The sequence below is a fragment of the Carcharodon carcharias genome, chromosome 19 (assembly GCF_017639515.1).
Source record: "Carcharodon carcharias isolate sCarCar2 chromosome 19, sCarCar2.pri, whole genome shotgun sequence".
Classification (NCBI taxonomy): Eukaryota; Metazoa; Chordata; class Chondrichthyes; order Lamniformes; family Lamnidae; genus Carcharodon; species Carcharodon carcharias.
The window spans coordinates 75,015,743-75,022,895 of NC_054485.1; positions in this window are offsets into that span (position 1 = coordinate 75,015,743).

Below are 7,153 nucleotides of genomic sequence, written 5' to 3' on the forward strand. Positions count from 1 at the left end.
CAGGTGTCAGTGTTGTCTTTGTGTCTGGGTTCCTGAAGCTGTGAAAGGTGGTAAAGTCCCTGGTGTCAGGAGAAGTGAAACTGATGGAGAAAAGTGGTTTGACTCCAGGAGTGAGGAACAGCCTATAGACTCAGTACTGATGGAGGTTCCCCACTTCAAGCAAAAACCCAAACATCCAGATTCCCACTGACTCAAATAGAGCCACACTCCAGACCAACCAACTTCTTTTTGAGTTCTCTGCCCAAAGGCAGGTCTGACCCACATTGCCACAAGCTCCACCACAAGAATGGCAAAGAGGCAGATCCCGAATCCACCCCAGCCAGAACAGGGATGGAACCCATGTTGATTGTACTGATCTGATCCACATCACCTGTCCAACTAGCACCCCTACCCCAATGAATCATTGGAAAATAGGAGCTGGAGTTGGCCATTCGGCCCCTTGAGGCTGCTCTGCCATTTACTTGATCGTGACTGATCTTCTACCTCAATGCCTCAGTCTTTCCTCTCGGACAATCCCACCTCATAGGGATTAGTCTGGTGAACCTTTGTTGCACTCCCTCTATGACCAGTATATCCTTCCTTAGGTAAGGAGACCAAAATTGCACAAAATACTCCAGGTGTAGTCTCACCAAGATTCTATGCAGCAAGACTTCCTTACTGCTGTACTCAAGTCCCCTTGAAATAAAGGCCAACATCCCATTTGCCTTCATAATTGCTTGTTGCACCTGCCTGTTAGCTTTCAGTGGCTTATGAACAAGGACATCCAGGTCTCATTGGAGATCAACATTTCCCAATCTATTCCCATTTAAGAAACACTGTTTTTGTTTCTGTTCTTCCTACCAAAGTGGATAACTTTACATTTTTTCCACATTACATTGCAGTTGCCATGTTCTTGTCCACTCACTTAGTCTGTCTAAACCTCCTTGAGGCCTGTTTGCATCCTCCTCACAACTCACATTCCCATCAAGTTTTGTGCCATCAGCCAACTTGGACATGTTACATTTGGTCCCCATATCCAAATCATTAATGGGTCTGAGTTGCTGTGGCAACATCCACGTTTACATGCATGTTGTAATCTGGAGCTATGGATAGTGATGATTGAGTCTCCAGTTTCTTTCCATCACATAGCTGACCAAGCATCTCTCCTGCTCTTAAAGCCTGCCATTGCCGTGTGTTGGAAGGATTTACAAGTTCATTTTCAACCTGTTTGGCCGTGTTATGAACACTCCTTCCTTGGCCATGAAGTCTTGGCGTGGAACTTGCACCCGGAGCTTCTGGTTCAGAGGCAGGGACACTACCCACTGCCTCTCAAAATCCCCATTCAATAACCATCAACTGTCTGAAAATCACTGGTACTGCAATATTGGTCTGCAGTGTATACTGCCACCACTGAATGTGCTATATCTGGAGGACTGTCCATTATTTATAAAGGGGTCAGGTGAGGAGTGAGAGGCAAAGATAAGGGATATAGCATCAGCTAAGGGGCGAGAGGTTGGCAGAGAGCTCTGGTGAGGAGCGACTGATCAGTCTCTAAGTCACTCTACGTTAGAGAGTCAATCTCTGAATCACAGTCACTCCCCTCGTTACAGAGCCTATCTCCGAGTCACAGACACTCCCCAATGACCGAGTCACTCAAGGCACTTATGGAGTCACAGCATGACATCCCATCTCCTGTGTCCCCTCCCTCGTGTTCCCCCCCCATCATGTGCCCTTTCTCCTGTGACCCCTCTCCCTTGTGTGCATGTGCTGATCCCACCGCTGCATGTCATTGCTGCCTTGAACACTGTGGGTCTTCCTCTTCTGATATGTTACATAGATCAGAGGATGCACATCCCATATTGATGTTGTGAGTTTGAAAGTCTCTGAAATTGAAGAATGCTTTTCCCACTAGAAATTTCCCTCAAACATTTATCAGGGGAACTGAGATGGCAGCTGCAATAAGTGAGGTTTTATTCAGATGGGACAATGACAAGTTTAAATCCCAACTGATCTGCTGCTCAAAGTTGCCTCCATTTCAACAGTCAGTTTCCCAAGCTTCAGGAAACTCACGTTGCTCCAGAAATATTTGGAGCCATCTGAATTTTAAACACTGTTCCACGTGTTATGATGTGGTAAGTGATATGTGCCAGGCAGGCCAAATCCACAAGGGAAACTTGGCCATACTATCACAACAGTTTTACAATTTGTATTTGTTATGAGAAGATTTGTGCAATGAATTCAGAAGTAGTGAATCCACTAACACCTTTAGTGATTTTAAAAATTAAATTAAAACATTTATTCAGAAAAAAGAATTCAAACACAGACTTAAGATTACAGTTCCTTAATATTACAACAAATTCCAAAATTCCTAATTAACCTGACTCCCAAATACACATCCCCTTTAAGGCAACAGTCCAAAATAGATTTTAAATTCAAATAGGCATTCCAGCATGCACTCGGCAGTGGAATTCCAAAGGCTCTTAACTCGACTTTAGTTACTGGACACAGCAGACTTCTGCAAAAGTGGCTAGAGGCTTTTTCCCACGGCTGCTTTATATGGTGTACCTTTCAAGATGTTACACGGCCACCCCCACATAACCTTCCATCCTTCCTTATATATGTTTCTTTCTCTTTAATGTATAAAATCCCACTGTTCTACATGTCTTTGAAAATTTACTTTTCCCATAATATAAAAATCTTTCACGTCAATATGGCCTCTTTCCTTTTGGGAAAAATACACATAATAACCTTGCCCTATTAATCTTGTTCATTGTAAACATCCTACCATCCCTTTGAAAATCAAACAACCCTTTCACATACCTAAAAATTCAAATTTCATTCACATTTTATGTATGGAACCCTCATCTTCGCTTGTCCATCTCCATTTCAAAAGTCTGCTTTACACCTAACTCTTTTGGTCAACCTTGCAGTCTGTCTGACTCTAATTCAATTAAATCAGTCACACAGACAGAACCACCCATGCTCACACCCATAAGCCTACAATAATATGAAAAATATTATAGTTTAGTGACACCTCCATCCTTATCAAAAACTGAACCATCATAATTTTAAAAGACAGCTTCATTTTGTCAATCAACCTTACATTCTTTACTATATTTACCTATATACCCAAACCATTAAATTATCAGATGCATGCATTGGCATAAATATATGTACAAATCCTTTGTATCAACAGAGGTCTTTTCAGTCCAATTTTAAACATCCAATTTTCTTTGAGAAGTTTTGAGATTTCTGGGCATGAGTGGATTTTACTGTAAGTTTGTACCAAATTTTAGCAGTGTGGTTGCTCCATTGGCTGAACTAAAAAGAGAACAAAAAGTTTCAATGGACACAGGAGTGTCAGAATGCACTGACAGCTTCAAAACTATATTGGCAAATACACTAGTTTTGGCAGTACCTGATTATGCCAAGCATAATTGACAATGCATCTACAATTAGATTTTCTCGTCCAGCTACATGTCTAAGCTATAAATTAAATGGTTGCAGTAATAAACTCCATTTGAACAGTCTTGCACTTTGGTCTCGAAATTTGTCCAGAAATTTTAAAAGATTGTGGTTTGTATAAACAATTGTTTCAGACGAATTTGCTTGCAACATAAACCTCGAAATGCTGCAATGCTAACACCAGACCTAGAGTCTCCTTTTCGATGGTTGAATATTTTCTCTGATGGACATTTAGCTTTTGTTGAAAATATCCTATCAGCTTATCAATTCATGTTTCATCTTGTAACAATAGAGCACCAATAGCTACATCGCTTGTTTCAACTGCCAACTTAAACTGCTTGGCATAACAAGATACCGCCAAAACTGGTATCATAGTCAATATAGTTTTGAAACTGTCAGTGCATTCTGACAATACTGTGTCCATTGAAATCTCTTGTTCTTTTTTAGTAGTTCAGTCAATGGTCAGTGGAGCAACCACACTGCTAAAATTTGGCACAAACTTCCGGTAAAATCCACTCATGCCCACAAATCTCGATTTGTTGCAGGCACTGGGAAACACATGATGGCTTTTATTTTCAAATCTCTCAGAGCTATCTGACCGTGTCCAACCATATGGCTTAGATATGTAACTTGCGCTTTTGCACATTCACTCTTAGCCAAGTTCACCACCAAATTAGCTTCTTGCAGTTGATCAAACAGTTCTTTCAATTGCTGTAAATGCACCTCCCACGTTTGACTGAAAACTATCATCAATATAACTAGCACAATTGCTCAGCCCTGCAACTACTTTGTCAGTTTTTGAAATGTTGCTGGTGCATTCTTCATACCGAATGGCATAACTTTAAAATGATATAGTCCATCTGGTGTCACAAAAGCCGATATCTCCTTTGCTCTCTCTGATTAACGGTCCTTCCTAATATCCTCTCAGCAAGTCAATTTTTGTGATAAATTGTGATTGTCCCACTTTCCCAATGCAATCTTCCAACTGTGGAATAGGATATGATTCCACTTTTGTCACTATGTTTACTTTTCAATAATCCAGTCTTTGTGTTCCATCTGGCTACAATAGGCACACTCCAGTTACTACAACGAGACTCAGTTATATCATTCTGAAGCATGAATTTGATTTAACTTGTGAAAACTTTACTGGATTCAATTTATAAGTTTGTTGCCTTATTGGAAATGAATCACCTACATCTACATCATGTGTAACTAAATTTGTCCTCCCCAGCTTATTCCCACAATAGCTTTGTGTAACAGCAATAATTTCTCCAACTCACTTAGACAGTCTGGAAGGTAACTCAATATTACATTTAAATTTTTAAGTGCCAATTTGATTAGAGATAAATCTATTTCAGAATCTTTCATTTCTACCTCATTTTCCTTTTCTACCATCACTAATACTTCATTTTGGTTATTTTCCCTGTCAAAGTACCTTGTAAGCATATTTACATGACACGCCCTCTTTTTTTCTTTTAACTGGAGTATTTGCTAAATAATTTACTTCACTCCGTTTCTTCTCAATCCTGTAAGGTCCACTGAACCTGGGCTTTAATACTTCACCCAATACTGGTAATAAAACTGACACCTTTTCCCCAGCAACAAAGCTACAAGCTTTGGCCCTCTCATCTGCCTTCACCTTCATTACCTGCTGTAATACCTTTAAATGTTCCTCACCTGACTCACCTGCTCTGTTCAATCTGTCTCTGAAGTTTGTCACATAATCTAGGAGAGTAGTTTCTGAATTCTGATCCACTAAATTCTCCTGAATCAACTTCAGTGGTCCCCTTACTCATGACCATAGACTAATTCAAAAGGACTAAATGCTGTTGATTCATTAGGAGCAATCCTAATGGCAAATAACAAGAATAACAACAATCGGGAATTCCCCGATCCTAATCCTGTGGATAATCTTGATTATAAGCCCCTATCATGGTTTTCAAAGTTTGATGTCATCTTTCCCAAGCACCTTGTGATTCAGGATGATAAGCTAATGACTTAAACTGCTTTATCCCCAGCTGCTCATTACTTCCTTAAATTGCTGTGACGTGAAATTTGAACGCTGATCCAACTGTATTTCTTTCAGTAATCCATATCCTGTAAAAAAAAATTAGTTAACTCCTCCCACAATTCTCTTTGCTGTAATATTTTCTAAAGTTATCACTTCCAGGAACCTTGTAGGCACATCCATAATTGTCAGCAAGTACTGATTTCCACTTTTAGTGTTAGGAAGGAGCCCTACACAATCAATCAAGACCTGGTAAAAGATTCCTCAAATACTTCAATTGGAATTAAAGGCGTCGGTTTAATCATTGCCTGAGGTTTACCTGTCACCTGACATGTTGACATGGTCTACAGAATTTGACTACATCTTTATACAATCCAGGTCAAAAGTAATGTTTTTGTATTTTCACCTGAGTCTTCCTACTTCCTAAGTGTCCCGCTACTGGAATTTCATGAGCTACTCTCAATATTTCATTTCTGTACTCAGATGATATAATTATTAGATGTACTACTGTCCATTTCTCATCTGCTAGAAATTGAGACAGTCTCTACTTCTTCGTTAACACATTTCCTTTAAGGTAATAACATTCTAAAATATATTCTACTTCTGCTTCCGAATAAGCTGTCTGATATATCTGCTTTACTCGTGGTTCCTTCTGCTGTAACTCTACCAATTTAACTGAACTAAACACTTCTGCTTCATTCTCTACAAACTTTTCTTCCTTCACAATCTTTTCAAAAACAGCTCCAGCTAATTGGATATCAACATCTTTCCCCGTCTTTTAAATTCATCCTCTTCCTGTTTTAACCTGTGAGTTTGTGATCTCATTACTACACAACCTGGAAACAATCCAGGATGGTGTTCCTGCAACTCCTCTGTTGAATGCACTTCCACAGGCTGCTTGACTACAGTAGGCATCACAAACATTTGTGCCCCAGCTATTTCATTACCTAAAATAAGTTGAACCCCTGCAATGGACAATTTTTTCACTACTCCAACAGTCACGTCACCTGTTTTCAACTTAATTTTTAAATTTAACTTACACAATGAAATAGGTTTAGCATCTCCATGAATCCCAGTTATTACCACTTTTTCCCACAATACTCCCTCTGGACAACAAATATCCCATAACACTAAGGATTGACTAACATTATCTCATAACACAGGATTCACTAGCACCTGTGTCTCTTAAAATTTTAATAGCTTTGTCTGCTCCAGCCTGGACACATGGAATGACTTTCCCTTCACATACAAAACGTTTAAACATTTCTTTAACCTGCCCTTCAGCACTGCCTTGTGTAAATTGTGAACACATTCCCACTTCTTTACCTATCACTGATTCTTCCTGTTTCACCTGTACACAAACCACTGGGTTTTCCTGTGCCTGGATCTCAGAACTCACAGTACTCATATTTCTAGAACTTTTCTGCATTCCAAATACTGCAATGTGTTTTCCCTGTGATCTCCAGCCCACTGACTTCATGTGCCCCACCTTATTACAATGAAAACACCTCAGCTTTTGAGTGTCACTCACCTTCCTTTTTGGTCTGAAGAAAAACTTTCTGCAAATTTCCAATTGCTCCTTCTCTTCCTTGACTAGCTACCTTCCTTTCACTTTCCCACTTTTTATCTTTCTCTGATTTAGAAGGGTGACAAAAATGGTTTAGATCTATGAACTAACTCATAATCAGCAGTTGCTGCTTG